Raw genomic sequence first — 18,866 nt, 5'->3', positions numbered from 1 at the left:
CTCTCTGTCAAACAAATAAATAAAATCTTTTTTAAAAAAATAAAAAAATAAAATGTTAATGTTATAACAGAATGACATCTTTGCCACCATTTAAACATAAACTGAACATTTTTATTGATCGAGAAATAAAGAGATACATAATTTTTGAGGGAGAATACAAGCAAAATCTTGACAGAACTCTGCACGTTAGCCCGAATGAGGCTGCATGTGTCCTTGTGCATACAGAGGTCTGTAGCCTGTGAACCTTCTCTGGTAGTGGCCACCTTTCATTCACCTGAGGCCAACCCAGGCCTTGACATATAGTAGCATGTCAGTAAATATTGGCCGAATAAATCAAGTATGCTTCCGCAGGAGCTGCTTTCTGATGCTGGAATAACAACATGTATGCGAAGGCCTTTCTTAGGAAAGACAGATTCATATCATAGCTGACATATCAATTGAGCAACCATGACACATTACCTTCAGTGAGTCTGTCCTTTTATACCTGCATTTCTTGGTTGTAATAAGTTCAATTTCAATACTTCATGCAGATATTCTCAACAAGGATGTACATTGAGTCAAATCAAATCATCAAAACAGAAAACCAGAGTTTCATATTACTGGCATGTATGGTTATGAAATTCCCATCAAAATCCTTTACGATTTAAGCCAAAATGTTGCTGAGATAAAGGCCTTCAAGATCACAGTTCCTTTTTCTCCAGATGGTTATTATGAAAAATTTCAAACCTACCAAAAAGGTGAAGAAATAGTACAAGGAACAGCTCTACGTCCTCAACCTTGATTCTACAATTATTAACATTTAGCCATACGTATTTTAACTATACTTTTTCTTCTCCGTATCATTTGGAAGTATGTGTCTGAACAACCTTGCCCCTAAGCACATTAAGGTGTATCTCCTAGAGTTAAAATAATCTGTACAACCATTAGCAACCCATAATAATATCTAGAATCTAAAGTTTCTGTGATTGTCCCAAGTATGCCTTGTACAGTTTTGTTTTGAAAAAAAAATTTTTTTTTTTAAGATTTTATGTATTTATTAGAGGGATACAGAGAGAAAGCAGGAGTGTCGGGGAAGGAGCAGAAGGAGAGGGAGAAGCAGGCTTCCTGCTGAGCAGGGAGCCCCATGCTGGATTTGACCTCAGCACCCTGGGGTCATGACCTGAGCCAAAGGCTGACCCTTAAAAGACTGAGCCACCTAAGCGCCCCTGAAAAAAAACATTTGTAACACAAGCATCCAATCAATCTAGCTTCGTGCACTGCCAAAGGTTTCAGTCTGTATTCCCCCCATCCTTACTCCAAAACAGTCCCAATGGGGCACCCAGGTGGCTCAGTCGGCTGAGCGTCTAACTCTTGATTTCAGCTCAGGTCATGGTCTCAGGGTCGAAAGATCAAGCCCCTCGTTAAGCTCTGTGCTGGACATGGAGCCTCCTTGAGATTCTCCCTCTTCCTCTGCTCCACCCCCACGCTCATGCTCTGGCTCTCTCTCTCTCTCCCAAAAACAATAAAATAAATAAGAAAAAATTGAAAATAAAATAGTCCCTGTACCTTTGTTTTCTGATGACATGCCTGTTGGCTGATCACAGGACAGTGGTTTATACAATATCCCTCATTCTAGATTTGTCTGAGTGTTTCTTCCTGTTCTCATTTAACTTGTTCCTTTAGCCCCTCTGTTTTCTGTAAACTGGAAATTAGCCTAGAGGCTTGATTTGTTTTGGGTTAAACATTTTTTTAGAAAGAATATCTCATAGGTAGTGTCGTATCTTTCTTACGACAGCACATGGATGGGTCAGAAAGTCAGGCTGAGCCACTACTAACGTGACTGAGTTCGATCACTTAGTTAAGGTGATTGCTACCAAGTCTTGACACAGGACTCAATCCCAGGATCATGGGATCGTGTCCTGAGCTGAAGGCAGATGCTTAACCAGTGAGCCACCCAGGCGTCCCCAAGGCTCACCATTTATTAATAATCTGTTGAGTACTACTTGAAAGCCACAGTCCTTCATATCCTTTTATTCGTATCTTCCTCACTAAGTAGGACAGCTAGATTTTAAAGTTATTCTTATATTTGAAATTGCATGTTATCATTAAAAACATTCTTACTGATATTCCTAGTAGCAAATATATTTTACAAGACCTTCTAAGCTCTTTATTACAAAATTCTCTCTTGATTTTTTCCAGTGAAATAACCTTGTTCTAATTTGTGTCTATCTCCTAATTGTTGCAAGAAAGAAAGAAAGAGGGAGAGAGAGAGGAAAGGAAGGAAGGAAGGAAGGAAGGAAGGGAGGGAGGGAGGGAGGGAGGGAGGGAGGGAGGAAGAAAGGAAGGGAGGGAGGGAGGGAGGGAGGGAGGGAGGGAGGGAAGGAAGAGAAAGAAAGGAAAGGAAAGGGTGCCTGGGTGATTCAGTCAGTTAAGCATCTGCCTTTGGCTCAGGTCATGATCCTAGGGTTCTGGATCAAGTTCCCCATTGGGCTCCCTGCTCAGCGGGGAGCCTGCTTCTCCCTCTCCCTCTGCCACTCAGCCTGCTTATGCTCTCTCGCTCTCTCTCTCACTCGCTGTCTCCCAAATAAATAAATAAAATCTTTAAAAAGGGAAGAAAGAAAATAAAAGACCACAGTTGACTCCTGCTGCTCTTCCTGAGTGGCCGGGCCCTGAGTGCTTATCCACGTGATGTAGGCCAGGCCTTGAGAGTTCCTCCCGAAGAGACCAGAAGAGGGAAAGAAGAAGTAAGGAACCCCTTCACCTCTTCTGAGCCACATACAAATTCAGACTGAGTTGCCACATTTCCTACCTCACTACTCAATGCAGCCAGTTAAAAGAGACCTTTTACTTAACGCCATATATGCAAAAGTTCAGCCACAAACGAGGCAAGGTCCCCAACTCCTGTGAAAGGGCAGAGTGTGGGAAGGGCCGTAAGGACTCAGCACGACCAGGAACTGGGCACTTTCTGCTGCAGCATCAGAGCAAGATCAGTAAGTCCTGGGCAAACACGGTGGAATCCTGGGATGAAGTAAAACATCAGGAGGCGAGCAGGTGCCTCATGGGGACCAGAGCCCATTAGAGTCAGCAGTTGGCACCAGCCCTGGGATGGCAAAGAGGGTCAGAAACGAGGAATAATCTGGCATTCGCTCATCCTGCCAACCCAGAGGACACACGGGCCAAACACATACCCATACATTTCCTCTTTACTCGGTCTCCCTTCCAGAACAAGATATGCGTTGTCAGGGGTTGCAAGCAAGTTGGGAAATACTAGGCTTCTCTACTATAGGATTTCTGGGAGCCTTTAATCTATTAAAATGTGTTGAGGATTTACAAAAAAGGGAATGTTACCAGTGGTGTCCACATGTCCTTGGCCACCGACCCCTTCTCTAAAAGGCCATCTCATGTAGCTGGAATGAGTCCAAGCATGCACTCTGCAAAATGTTGAACCAGATAGGCCCATGGGACCCCAAGGATAAATGAATCAAGAGGTCCACCCTTGAGAGTAGAAAAGCACCTAAATTAGCTCTGGAACCTTCCACGTCCAGAGGATCCCATAGCCCAGGAATTCCTTGAAACCGTATTGGATTTCCCAGACTAAGGCAGATCCCCCCAGGCTGGTAATGCATCCCCTTCCATCTCTGGATGCTGGGTTGCCCTTGTAAGCTCACAAGTCAGTTCCAGAGTGTCACGGAGCTCTGCGGCAGTCAACAAGCATTTTCAGGAGTGAACTATGAACTTCTTAATGTTCTTACCTTTGGGATGTGGGACGGTAGGCTAAAATGGTGGCCCCCCAAAAGATATGTCCATGCCCTAATCCCTGGAACCTATGAATGTTACCTTATTTGGAAAAACAGTCTTGCAGGTGTGATTAAGTCAAGGCTCTTGAAATGAGAGAATCATCTTGCATTATCCAGGTGGACCAAAAATGCAATGACAGGTGACCTTCTTAGAGAAGGGCAGAGAGGGGCGCCTGGGTGGCTCAGCAAGTTAAGTCCCGGGATCGGGCCTGGGTCGGGCTCCCCGCTCAGCGGGGAGTCTGCTTCTCCTTCTGCCCTTCTCCCTGCTCATGCTCTTTCTCTCTCTCTCTCTCTCTCAAATAAATGAATGGAATCTTAAAGAAGAAGAGGAAAAAAAGAGTGGGGTAGAGAGAGATTTGAGACGCAGAGACGGCCACGTGGGATGGAAACAGAGGTTGGAGTGGTGCAGCTGCAGCCAGGAACATTTGGAGCCACCAGAAACCGGAAGCAGCCAGGAATGGATTCTCCTCAGGGCCTCTGTAGGAAACGTGACCCTCCCAACACCTCGATTTCAGACTCTCGGCCCCCAGAATTGCTATGTGAGATAATACCTTTCTGTTGTTTTAAGCTATTCCGTTCATGGTAATTTGTTACGGCAGCCACAGTGGTTAGGGAATATCCGCGCTCAAGCAGCAGGGTCGCCTTCAGCATTGACCACCCCCCCACCCCCGGCAGCAGCCCCTGCAGCCCTGTGTCCAGCTCCAAGCCCCTCTGCCACACCGAGCCCCGCGCAGCATGCAGGGGCCGCTCCCGGGGCCGCAGGGGAGTCTCGCTCTGGGGTGTCCCTTGAAACATGTTTTGATTTGATTGGCTTCTACCCTGAAATTGTGTCGTTGCCCTAAACGGAGGCTCTCCCTTAGAGATTTTATCTTAGCCCTGCGGAACCCAGAGGAGTCCTTAGAGATCGTCTAGCACATCTCCCTCCTGTATTTATGGAAAACATTCAGCTCCCAGGCTGAATTTCTTCTGTCATCTCGTGTGTTCATCACCATCAAACGTTTACGGAGTGGTTTCTCTGTGGAATATGCTTTGTTAGACCCTGAAGATACGCAGGTCAGGCCGATCAAAGACTTCCTTTCTGTCCCTGAAGAAGTTACCATTCAATTCAGAAACACTTTCTAGGTTTACTGGGAAAAAAATCTCAACCTCACTTGGGGAACCCATGTAATGATTGCCATTCTGAGTGCTTAGATGTAATTCTGAAGTCCAACTAGAATTTCTCAATTCCTTAGGTTTAAACCTTTTTTTTTCTTCAAGATTTTATTTATTTGAGAGAGAGCACAAGCAGGTAGGGGGACAGGGAGAGGGACAAGCAGATGCCCCGCTGAGCAGGGAGCCTGATGCGGGGCTCGATCCCAGGACCCCAAGATCATTACCTGAGCTGAAGGCAGATGCGTAACTGACTGAGCCACCCAGGAGCCCCTAAATCTTCTTTTTTTTTCTTAAAGATTTTATTTATTTATTCAACAGAGATAGAGACAGCCAGCGAGAGAGGGAACACAAGCAGGGGGAGTGGGAGAGGAAGAAGCAGGCTCCCAGAGGAGCAGGGAGCCTGATGTGGGGCTCGATCCCAGAACGCTGGGATCATGCCCTGAGCCAAAGGCAGACGCTTAACGACTGAGACACCCAGGCGCCCCACCTAAATCTTCTTTTTGAGGACAAACTGTTAAAGCGTATAACATACATGTTACTTTTGTTTGTGAAGTTCTCCTTCCTCCTTGTCTCCAGGCAACAAGACCTGCCTCTTTCTCTCTCTCTCTCTCTTTAAAGTAAGCTCTACGCCCAATGTGGGGCTTGAACTCACAACAGGGAGATCAAGAGTCGCATGTGCTACTGACTGAGCCAGCCAGGCGCCCCCTGATCTGCCTGCCTTCTAGAGAACTGCTCCTGCCTCACTGCGAACAGAGCTCTAAGGGACCTGCCAGTCTCACCATGGGCCCATCCCCCTCTTCCTCCTCCGCCCTGGGAAGGGCGCACAGTCTAGGCTGGACAAATGCATACTCTTGGTGCCCACAGTGCCATGTCTCCACTGCCAGCCCCTTCAATCCGCTCACCACCCACCCCCAGGCCCCACTCTGAGTCCCAGTTTCTGACACTGTAGTTGACAATTACGTCTACAGTTCAGATATCGATCCCCACAATATTCTTAACTTAAATCTTTAACCAATCATTCAGAAGCTCTCAATAACATCTAACATTGGCCGAGCCCTTGCTGAGTGTCAGACCCTGTCCAATGAACTCGGGCCACAATACCTCGTTCGGATCTCAACACTCCTAGGAGGTAGGCGCCGAACAGGAGAGAGCTCGGCTTCAGTGAGTTACCCAGGCCTGACGCCTCGGAAGGGGTGCACTCTGAGTCCAGGGCCTGTGCCAGGAAACACAGCCTGGGCTCTCAGGGAACTCTGAGTCCCCATCAGAGGTGCCCCCTGCTCCCCGTGCTGTGGAGTTCACATGGGGGGTTTAGCCTCGCCCCCTCCTTCCCTCCCTGGGCTTCTCCATGTCCCACGTCTCCTGGGGTGGACCCACAGCTGTGGCTCTCAGGGCCTTACCTCCTTGTGAATAAGACCACGGGGACCACTCTCTTGACCTATCTAACTTCTGGGTAGTCACTGAGAGACTGACTACACGAACGGACAATGGCCTGACCGGATAGGACGACGAGAGAACTCTAACCCACAATCCGCAAAACCAGCCCAGGAAGGCAAACTGTAACCTCTCAGCAATTGGCCTGGAAGGGTCAGAGCTTAATAACTCTCAGCTTCTCTAACTTTTGGTCCCACTTCCAACTTTGGAGCAAGGAGAGAAAGCCAACCACATACCTGAAACTGATCACACAGGATGCCCGGCGTCCCCTTAGCCCGCCTCTGGGTCCCAGATCCAGCACCCTCCACACAGAGAATCTCTGAAGCCTTAGAAAGCTTCCCCACTCCTCTCAAATCCGGGAGGGTGGCCTGCCCCGTGTGTATAGTAAGCTCTGAATAAATAGCCTTTGCTTTTCTCCTTTGGGTGGCCTTTGTGTATTTCCACATCATTTGAGTTTTAACCAGTCTTAAGTCTTTCTTTTGGTGCCTCGTCCACCCCTGCCCTTCCCAAAACCTTCACCACCCTCTCTGACCTGTCTCCCAGCCTCCAATCTGTCACATTTTGGCAGAAATGACCCTAAGCATCAGCCTTTTCTGCCAGTGACTCATCAGTTTCTTCGTCAGGCGGCTCTACTGCATGGCAGGTGAGACCTCCAATCACGGCCTCACACCCACAGAGGCTCATTTTAGCCCCAGTCCTGGGAAGCAGTTACCATGGCAATAGAGGCGCGCACGCAGGCGCAGGCGGGGAGAGCGGCTCAAAGCAGCCAAGGAGGGGCCGGCCTTGCTCCGTCGGCCCTGCTCAATCCCACTTTAGCCTCGTCCCACCGCCCCCCTCACCTCCCAGAGCAAACACGGGGTGGGAGTGGGAGTGGTCCCTGTCGGCCACTCTTGGACCCTGTCTAGCACATCCCCCACATTGGCTCTTCACCATTGTCGTCACTTGGTTGTGCAGCTCGGACTGTGTTGCTTAGCAACGAAATAACAAACAAGGTAAATCGAATCTCCATCGAATCTGCGTGAATGCCTTGTTAACATGGACGCCTTGTCAGAGCTGCAGCGCCAACGCGGGGGTGGGGCTAAACCCTTTTAAATGTAGGATTAACGCACAGAGTAAAAAGTGGGCAAAGCTTAAGTGCACATCTTGATAACTTGTAACCAACACCCAGAACAGGTTGTAGAGCATTTCCAGGACTTCACGGAATTCCCTCCCGCCCTTCCCACTCAACACCCACTCCCCAGGGACGAGAATGTGACTTCCATCACCATCAATTTGCTCTGCTTTTGAACTTCAAATGAACGGAATCAGACAGGGTGGACCATTTGCGTCTGACTTGTTTCACTTATCATTAAGTCAGTGAGATTTCCCCATTGTGTGTGTAGCTGCAAGAGTGGGATTCCGTCTCCTCTGAGCAATAGAACTGTTAGGGCTTTGAACTTTATCCGTCTCCTGGCTTCTCTGTCTCATCTTCGCCACTGAAGCTCCTGATGGCTATCCATTTGAGCCAACCCCAGCTCACCCAGCCTCTTTAACATACTGGCTCATCTCTGCAAGTGGCTGGGGCTACCCACCCCTCCATTCCAAGGACTCCTGGCCTGCTTTTTTCCCATCACTCAATGTGGCTGAGACCATGTATCCCTCGTTCCAGGGCCACCTGAATTACGGTGTCACAGAGCCCAGGCGGCCAAGACAGCCGTAGGCATTAGAATCCTGTTTGCTCCAGACAGATTCATTCCCTTCCAGTTAGTTCGACTTCTTCTAATTTTTTAAACTGTTTATTTTGAAATAATTTTACAGAAAAGTTGCAATGATTATACAGACTCTTCTATACATTTCACCCACATTCCCCAAATGTTAATATTTTGCACATTTGCTTTACCATTCTTTCTCTCCATGATGTAGGAAAGATGTTAGGGTTCAAAGCTGACAGCCAAGAGTTCTTGAGATGTCTTTGGTGCAAAAAGGTGGTTTTACTAAAGCATGGGTTCAGGACCCGTGGGCCAAAAGAGCAACCCTGGGGTCATGAGGAGTGGCCCATTATATACTTTCAAGTTGGGAACGGGTTAGGGATAGCATAAGTCTCTAAGGAATTTTGGAAACAAGATTTCCAGGACCTTGAGGGGGCTAGCTATTGTTGGGAAAAGGTCATTTATTACTGCCTAATAAAACCTTAGTCATGAGACCCTTCAGATGTATATCGGTGGGCCATGTGCTTGGGGAATGATTGCCAACATGTACCTTGAGGGGTTTAGAGATAAAGGAAATTTCTGAAGGAATTTTTATATGTTAAAGTAGACTTACAGGGTCCTGGGGGTTGGGTTAAGGTTTTTTTTGCCCTTAGCAAAGTATTAACATCGAGGCAGTTGAGTCCCTAGAGGAAGGTCACTCTGCCTGTTTCAAGGACTTGTCAGTGGGCTGTAGGGAGTAAGGAAATTTAATAATTTCTCTTCTGCCTTTGTTTCCCACATGACCCATATATGAATACTTTGTGTACATTTATTTCTCTAAACTGTTCGAGAATATATTGTAGACATTGTGCCCCTTTGCCTCTAAATACTTCACTATATGTTTCTATTTTTTTTAAAGGACATTTTTTTACATAACCACAGTACATTTATCAAAATGAGGAAAAGGGTGCCTGGTGGCTCAGTCTGTTAAGCCTCCGACTCTTGATTTCACCTCAGATCATGATCTCAGGGTCATTAGACTGAGCCCCATGCCTGGCTTTGCAATCAGGGTGGAGTCTGCTTGGGATTCTCTCTCTTCTTCTGCCCCCTGTACCCCCGCTCATGCTCTCTCTCTAAATAAGTAAAATCTTTTTTAAAATGAAGAAATTGGGGCGCCTGGGTGGTGCGGTCGTTAAGCGTCTGCCTTCGGCTCAGGGCGTGATCCTGGCGTTCTGGGATCGAGTCCCACATACGGCTCCCTGCTCCGCTGGGAGCCTGCTTCTTCCTCTCCCACTCCCCCTGCTTGTGTTCCCTCTCTCGTTGGCTGTCTCTCTCTGTCAAATAAATAAATAAATAAAATCTTTTAAAAAATAAAATAAAATAAAATGAGGAAATTAACATTGGCATACCAGTATTATATAACTACAGACCTTATGCAAATTCTGCCAATCAGCTACTGATGCATTTGTTTGTGAAAGTTGCAGGATCTTTCGAATTATTTTTTATTATGGTAAAATATATATCGCATAAAATTACCATTTTAACCTTAATTTTAAAATATTTTCTATATTTTTTAAGAATTTTTATTTTAATTCCAGTTAGTTAACATACAGTGTTATATCAGTTTCAGGTGTACAACACAGTGATTCAACACTTCCATACATCACCCTGTGCTCATCACAAGTGTCCTCCTTCATCCCCGTCACCTGTTCCCCCACCCCCAACCCCTCCCCTCTGGTAACCATCAGTTTGTTCTCCATAGCTAAGAGTCTGTTTCTTGTTTTTTTTTCTCTCTCTCTCTCTCTCTTTTTCCCCCCTTTACTCATTTGTTTTGTTTCTTAAATTCCACATGTGAGTGAAATCACATCATATTTGTCTTTCTCTGACTGACTTATTTCGCTTAGCGTTATACTCTAGCTGCAACCATGCGGTTACAAATGGCAAGATTTCACTCTTTCGTACGGCTGAGTAGTATTCCATTGTGTGTATACATCGCATCTTCTTTAGCCGTTCATCAGTCGAGGGACAGACACTTGCACTGCTTCCATATCTTGGCTATTGTAAATAATGCTACTGTAAACGTAGGGGTGCCTGTTTCCCCTTGATTAGTGTTTTTGTATTCTTTGGGTAAATACCTAGGAGTATGATTACTGGATGGTAGGGTAGTTCTATTTTTAACTTTTTGAGGGACCTCCATACTGTTTCCACGACGCCCACACTGGTTTGCCTTCCCACCAACAGCACAGAAGTGGTCCTTTTTCTCCACATCCTCACCAACACTTTTTGTCCATTGTAACCATTTTTAGTGTACAATCCAGGGCATTAAATTCATTCACAATGTTGTGCAGCCATTACCACTGTCTTAGTCCATTTGGCCTGCGGGAACAAAAATACCACAGACCAGGTGGCCTATACACAGCAGACATTTACTTCTCACAGGTCGAGGGGCTGGAAGTCTAAGATCAAGGTGTCATCAAATAAGGTGCCTGGTGAGGACGCTTCCTGTTTCATAGATGGCAGTCTCTCATTGTGTCCTCACATGGCAAAAGGGGCAAGGGAGCTCTCTGGGGTCTCTTTTATAAAAATACTAATCTCATTCACAAAGGCTCTGCCCTCATGACCTAATCACCTCTCAAAGGCTCCCCCTCCAGCCACCATCCCAGTGGGGATTAGGTTTTAATATATGAATTGGGGGTGGGGGGGCACAAACATTCAGTCTGTAGCAAACACTATTGGTACACACATCATGTTTCACAATGAACTGAAACTCTGTACTCACTGAACAGTAACCCCCATCTCCCACCCCTGCAGCCCCTGGAAACCACGCTCTAGCCTATCTCTGAATTTGCTGATTCTGAGTACCTCACAAAAGTGGAATCAGACGATATTTGCTCCTTGATTGGATGATTTCATTCGGTATAAGGTCCTCAAGGTTCATGCATGTTGTAGCCTGACTAACGTCCTTTCTAAGGAAAGGGGGAAAATGCCATTTTTCCTGTTCAGGATCCAACGCCGAATCCAAAGTGCATTTAAGGTGTCATGGCTCTTTAGTCCCTTTAAATAAGGAATAATTTTGGAATCTTTCTGTTGTTCATGACATTGGCATTTTTATAGGCTACAGGCCAGTTATTTTGTAGAAGAACCTTTCGGTCTGATTTGTTTGCTCTCCCCTCACAAACTGAGGTTATGAATTTTGGGCATGAGCAGCACTGAAATGACATGGCTCCTCTGTGGCTTCATATCAGACGCTCGTGTTGGCCATTTGTCCCATTACCGGTGGCGCTAATTTTGATCACTTGGCTAAGGGGGCTGCCAGTTTCTCCACTGTAAAGCTGTTGTTTTTCCTTCTCTGGTTCGTATCCTGTGAGGAGAGAGTGAGACCGTATACAAATCCTGTTTCTCACTAAACTTTCACCCACTGTTTGAGCATCCGCTGACGATTCTCTCTGACACATCGTTGCTCTGGTGGCAAACGGTACATCGAATTCCTTTATTCCTTCGACACCTATCAGTTGATATTCCACCATAGGAAGAGCTCTCTCTTCTCCCCAATTATTTTTTCATTTATATAATTATATCAGTAGGCACGTGTGGATTTTTACTTTAGACTATGATTGCGATAGAATAAAATAAGAATAGTCATAATTCAATACTATCCTTATTGTCAGCCAAATTATCCCAGATTTGTCCAAAGGGAGTTCCTCCAAGCTAACTTTCTTGGGTTCTTTGGATAAGTTCCTATGATTCTCTGAGCACGTCCTCACTGCCTGGCACGATAATATGATCTGGTTTCATCCATATCCTTCCTCTCTGAGCCCTGCAATTAGCTATTTATCTGAAGAGCTCTGGTTTCTTTTAGTGGAGAATGATATTGAGAACCCCCGATCTGGGTGTTGGGTGAGCCTCAAGACCCTCATAGCTGGTAGAATGACTGAGGCGTCTTCACCTGGACGTACCAGAGTTAGCCACAGGACACTTGCAGGTGCCTTCACATATCAGTGCTTGTTCTCAGTTGACTGCTAAATTATAGATATTAAAATTATTATTTTATTTATAAAAATTATTATTATAAACGACCACTGATTTATTTTCTTTTTGAAATGTACGTATTCGTGTATTACTTTCCTGTTGCTGCTATAACGAATAATCAGGAACTTAGTGGCTTAAAGCAGCACCAGTTCATTGTCTGACACTCACCGGGGGTCAGAAGTCTGAGATGGGCTTCACTACCCTGTCCAGGAGTCAGGGTGTTCGCTGCACTGAGTTCTTCCTGGAGGTTCAGGGCAAAACTCTTTCCTTGCCTTTTTCCACCTTCTAGAAGCTGCCAGCATTCAGGGACTCGCATCCTTTCCTCCATCTCCAAAGCTAGCAATGGCATCTCTGGGCTCTCTGTTTCTGTGGTTACATCTCTTCTGTTGACTCTGCCCCTCCTGCCCCCTCTTCCCTGTGATTCCCCCGGGGCCCACCCAGGTAATCCAGGATAATCTCCCACCTTCAGAGCCTCAACCTAATCACGCCTGCAAAGTCCCCCCCCCCTTTGTGTGGGGCCGTGTGTGCCACAGAGCATATCTACAGTTTCTAGGATTAGGGGGCAGACATCCACGGAGGGCCACTACCCTATCATGATGCATTGACTATGCCCTTAAATAATGAACATGAATTAAGTAGGTAATAACAGAAACGGTTATAAGAAAGGAGGCCCAGGTGCACAGCCGCTGTCTTGCTCACTGCTGGGGCTCTTGCTGGCAGCGGCTGCCCCTGCGCTTGGGCCGCAGGGCAGCCGAGGCAGCGACCTGTGTGTCAAGGTGGTCTGAGCCAGCCTCAAAGTCAAGGCCCCAGGGTCGCCTCCCAGGCAAATGGCTCCAGACTGGGCAGAGACTCTCCTTCCAACCAACAGCTCCCAGGGCGAGAGGCCCCCCTTTTCTTGTCTCTGAGGTTCCTCCAGCTGGCACACATTTTAGGGGCAAAACCAGGACACCATGAGGCCCGTGGGAGGCGGTTCCCATTCGAGTAGACAGACTGCAAGCAGACGGTGTTGCTTACAGCGTCTACACAGCCACCGTCCGTCAGCACCCCTCGGCTTCTTCCCCCAACCCCACCCCCATGCCCGGCCTGCCTGGCCCTGCCCACGGCGCGCCCACCGGGCTGGGCAGGGGTCCCGCGTGTCCCCACTGCGCCCTCGCTTCCCACGCTAGCTCTTGGCCGCCTGGTTTCTGCTTTCTCTCGAGAACTCCCGAATCCCTACTGCGAGGACATTTGTATTTGCTTTTCTCCCCTAATACAAATATTGCTGTTTTCCAAACCTCCCGCCCCCTGCGGTGCCTTTGATTCTGAGCCAGGTCTCTCCCGGAGTCGGGACGGATTCCGCTGACTCGGCACCCGGATTCGTGCTCCCCTTCCCCTCCCTGCGCTCCCACCCCCAATCTCGGGTGGCCCTTTGGGGGGGCATCGAACCTACCCAAGGACACCAGCGCTCTGGGTCCCTAGCGGCGCCCGCAGCTCCTCCCCCCACCCTCCCCACTCCCTGCGGCCTGAGGTTGGCTGGGACCCGGGAGGGACGGGATCCAGGTGCCAGGTGCCTGATGGCTGAGCCGCGGGTGGCCACTACCCGTGCCCGCTGAAAAGCCCTCCCCCGGCTTCCCCCCCCCCGCTTCCCCTCGCCCCCCCAGGAGTACGGTTAAGGTTGGTTTTGGGATCTCTCGGGGCGGCTGGGTGCACCTGATGCGGACTAGCTCCGTTAGGGTCGGGTGTCACCCTTTTCCCAGGCCACAGTCCCTGGAGGCTGGGCAGACGAGTCTACGCAGCCTAGGCCCGGGACAGTCCTGGGCACGCGTGCGCACCTGCAGGAGGGCCTCGCGAGCCCCCTTCCTCCTGCGCCTGCAGTTGCGGCTCCTCACCCTCCCTCTGCCGCTCTAACAACCCAGCCCAGCCCAGCCCACCCGAGCGGGAAAGAAAAGGGAAAATGGAGGCCCGAAGAAAAGTTAGCGGGGGGCCAAGAGCCAGAAGATCTTTCGAAAGCGATTTTTTTTCTTGCGCTTAGAACAGAAGTGATACACCTTACACGGCCCTCTGAGAGCTAGAATATCCCTTGACAGGGCGCAAAGGACAATTCTTTTCAGCCTCTTTCTGAGCCTCAGTCACATGTACCACTCATCCACCTAAAATGTACAAGTCAGTGGTTTGGTATATTCACTGAGTCGTGCCATCATCACGACAATCCACTCGGACCATTTTCCTCTCCGTAAAGGGAAACCTGTACCCATCAGCAGTCACTCTGTCTCTCCTCACCCACCAGCCCCTGGCAAACTCTAATCTTTTTATTTTTATTTTTTTACGATTTTATTTATTTGTCAGAAAGAGAGAGAGAGCACAAGCAGGAGGCTGGGGGAGAGGCAGAGGGAGAAGCAGGCTCCCCACTGAGCAAGTAGTCCCCTGCAGGACTCAATCCCCACGACGCAGGGATCATGACCTGAGCCGAAGGCAGACCGCTTACCTGACTGAGCCACCCAGGCACCCCCAAACTCTGTCACTATAGATTTAACTATTCTGGACATTTCCTATAAATGAAGTCATATGATCTGTGGTCTTCTGTGTCCGGTATCTTCCACTTAGCATAATGTTTTCAAGGTTTATCCATATTGTAATACGTGTCAGTACTTTATTCCTTCTTATAGCCAAATATTCCAGTGAATGGATGGAGTACATTTTATTTCTCCATTCATTAGTTGATGGACACTTGGGTTGTTTCCACGTTTTGGCTATTGTGGATAATACTGCTGTGAACATTTATGTATAGAGTTTTGTGTGGACCCATGTCTTCAATTCCCTTGGCTCTATACCTGGAAGGGCCATTGCTGGGTTATATGGTAAATTTAACATTTCAAAGAACCATCAAAAACCTCACTTTAGCTTGTTTGGGAAGAGGAAGGTGGGGCAGGTTCAAAAAATAGTTGAATGGATCTACAACAGCGCTGGACAGATCACCTCCCACATGTGGACAGAAAGCCTTCTCTGCAGAAAGCCGACTGCATGGAGACCTATGAGAGGAATTGTTCTCTGTGTTGCGTGGAATGAGACAGAGCTCAGGGAGGGCAGGATCCAGTGAAGACATCCTCCTCTGGAAGAGAAGGGGACAGACATCCCAGCTCCCAGCTGCCACCCATCACAGGGGCCTTAACGAACGGCGTGCAGAAATCCACACGCATGGCCAGCAGTGACTGGTTGGGGTGGGGGTTCTGCTGAGATTGTGGGGAGGAGTCCAGCCTTACAGCTGAAATAATATTTGCGTCCACCTCCAAGAGAGTTTGCAGCAGGGAGGAGAGAACAGCATGGACTAACCCAGCAGTGTGACGCGCCTGATGCACTTGGCCCTGAAGAAAGGAGGCTAGGAGTCAGCGGGGAGGGGCCCAGGGGAGTAAACTGAGGTCTGACATCAGTGCCATGCTAGGGAGTTTGAACTTGAACATTTAGCCTCTGGGATCGGTCCCAGGACTCGGGGCAGGGTGGTGAGCCTGGGTCCTGGAGCCACGCCCTTGGAGGAGGACCTGCCCCGGGGAGGCCTGAGGATGGGGCTCTGGCCAGAGGCTGCCATGGGGAGAGAGAGACCAGGAGGACATGGGAGTGAAGTGGGGAAAGGGAGAAAGGGGCCAGTGAGGGACATCCACAGGACTGCTGAAAGGTGGGAGGTGTGGGGGAGAGGGAGAGCAGCCTGAGTCATAAACACTTTGGGTTTTCTAGAAAGAATGGCTTTGACGTTACAGCCCCAGGGTACACACAGATGCTAAAGGCTTTAACCACCTGTCTCACCCAGTTGAGTTCTCATAGGAAGATAGCTTCACATGAAAACTCAGAATTTTTAGAGAGGCTTGCAGGTTTTGGTTTGGGACAAAGCCTTCACTATCTTTCTCCATCAGGTGGAGGTGTAAGTCCCCATTCTATAATGGGGACCCATTACGTGGATGGGCCCCCTTCCGTGGCACACACCACCCAACCCCAGGCCTAGCCCCACATTACAAACCCCTCCAGGCTCCTCCTCGCTGGCATGTAAGGCCCACCGCAGGGTCAGCGGAAGTGTGAAAAGGAAATTCTTATTTCCAGAGTCATCTTTTTTCCTCCTCCTCTTCTTGTTTGTCTGTTTCTGGGTTTCTTCTCTCCTCCCTACTCCCCTGTTCTTCTGGAAGAACCTAGAACCCTCCGGGTGCCCAGTGTTCTCTGCAGGATCTGTCTCTCCAGGAGCCGTTCCCCTGCTGGTATCATTTCTTCCCCCAGCAACCAGGCCCTGGGCTCAGGCACAGTCCCGGGTTTGCAGAAAGCGCTCTCGACTCAAGGTGTCAGAGGAAAAATCATTCCCTAAGGCAGGATGGAGGCAGAAAATCCGGTCTAGGAGCAACCCAGGGCCCAGCCAGAGCACTTGGAGGACGCCAACTCCCTTGCTTTGATTTATACGTGACTTCATTACTTACCCTGGGGAGTCAGGCTTTGAAGTGGGAAAGATCATGATGAATTTGGTCAGACTGAGTAATTAGGGCAGGTGTGTGGGCAGTTTCCTGACCTCGATATTTGTGCATGATACTTTTTCCCCCAGAGAATTCCTGGAGTTAGCCCAGATTACAGAGGTGGTCAGGTGTTGGTGTGGCTCTGGTTCCCATGTGAGCATCGCTCCTCACTGCCAGAAAGGTGACAGGTTTGGCAGCCTGTGGGGACAGAGGGCTAAGTGTGAACCGCACACACAAGGATTACCCTGGTCTTCCTCGGTGCCTCTGCTCCAGAGACCTCCCAGCATTCCGGCTCTAGGTGATAGTTATGTTCAGGTATGCTCACACCCTTTAGGGAATTGGATCCTTTCACAATTCTACAACATTATGAAATGTTTAGACATTAGGACACCTCGGGGAGTTGACACACGATTAGATAATAATGGTGTATTTTAAAATAGCTAATGGATTCCATGTTACTCTTCTGTTAGTTGATGGTTAAAACGCCCATAAAAACCACAGGGTCAGATTTTTCTGAATCATCTATAAGTGGTTTCTGATGGTTTTAAAATAAGGATTAACTACATCAAAGCTGGAGTGAATGCGAGTTTCTAATCCAAAATATATCTTTAGCTTAATTTCATCCAGTTTCAGATCCAAGAGCTAATTTAAGTAATGGTTATATGAGATTTAGGGGCCCCTGCGTGTCTTCGTTGGTTGGACGTCTGCCTTTGGCTCATGTTATGACCCCAGGGTCCTGGGATCGAGCCCTGCATTGGGCTCCCTGCTTGATGGGGAGCCTGCTTCTCCCTCTTCCTCTGCCTGCTGCTCCCCCTGCTTGTGCGCTCTCTCTTTCTCTCTCTGGCAAATAAATAAATAAAATCTTTTTAAAAATATTTATATGAGCTTTAAACGTTATTAACAGTAGAGTGATGCATTATTACAGTCGTGGTCCCCTGATGAATGTGGTCCCTGTGCCCTTTACCACTTTACAATGTGACTCTGCTGCTCCTCCTTAAATCAAGTGGTAAGACTCATTTCTCCAACCACTGGCCCTGGGCTGGCCCGGTAACTTGCTTTGACCAACAGAATGCAGCCGAAATGACACAGTGCAACCTATAAGACTAGCCCTTGAGAGACAGTGTACATTCTCTTGTTAGTCTCTTGGAACACTCAGAGTCCAGGTGGAGAGCAAGGCCAGCTGACTGCCACACTGAGGCCCCAGACATGGGAATGAAACCACCTTAGATTCCTGCCTCAGCTTTTCGACCAGCTGTCTGAACCCAGAGGTGGCCAGCAGAAACTTGAAAAAAACATACATTTACTGGCTTGGAGTCACTACATTTTAAGGATGTTTCTTACACAGCAAGAGATAACTAATACAAGCAGGACCCTAAATGGTGACAGGATGGTGTCCCTTTTCTATGAAAATTGACATCATCTCTAAAAACAGATGAGAAAGTTTCCCACTTTCCAGAACAGTAAAGGTAGGGTTTCTTGCTTTGAAAAAAAAGGAAACAGAATAGTTTAAGAAAGTCTGTGAATTTAGATTTAAATGCCAAAATATAATGATGCTTACCCATTAAAAAAAGAAAACTGAGTTGATTTATTATTTAGACTAAAAGCTAGTTTAGGGGGAGAGAAAAAGAAATTGCTAAATGGGTCCAGTGATAGCCTGAAAATTGCCATTTTCTCCTTACTGGTGCTTTGTTCACTTTCAACCCAAAAGAATTGGGACCTGCCTAACTTTGCACTTGGCTTCGAATTAACAAAATTGTGCTCTCCCTTTCTACCCCTTTTCGATGCTGACACGTCCTTCCTAGTATCTCTCACCACATTAGTAGACCCTGGGCTCTCAAACAGCATCACAACCTTTCTCTCTTAGAGGGATTTAAATTGAAACTTATCTCCCAATATCAGGGTTTCAGGAAGGACCTCTCTGCTGTTCTGTTGAAAAAGAAACACATCACGATGACTCCTTTCATGGAGTTCTCTTGAGATTAAGGAATTTGATACCAGAATTTATTTCTCTGTTCAGCAGAATACTGAGCAACAAATAACCAGAGAAAAAGAGCAAGTTAAGGAATTACTGTTCAGACTTTTGGATATTTGTCTCTCTATGTATTTTGACTTATTTTAGATTTGCATACTATGAAATAGGCATTTGATTTTTGGCGCCCAGTTCTGTACACTTTAAATATGTGTAGATATGTGTATCGACCACCAGCATCAGCTCTAAGAACATTGCCATCACCCCATGAAACTCCCTTGTGTGCCCTTTTGCTATCAAGCCCTCTCCTGAGCCCGCTCCCAGCAACCACAGATCTGTTCTTCCTTCAGTTCTGCTTTTCCAGAACGTCGTATGA

Source organism: Ursus arctos, unplaced genomic scaffold (genome assembly GCF_023065955.2).
Source record: "Ursus arctos isolate Adak ecotype North America unplaced genomic scaffold, UrsArc2.0 scaffold_15, whole genome shotgun sequence".
Taxonomy (NCBI): domain Eukaryota; kingdom Metazoa; phylum Chordata; class Mammalia; order Carnivora; family Ursidae; genus Ursus; species Ursus arctos.
Note: the sequence above shows the minus strand (reverse complement) of the source record.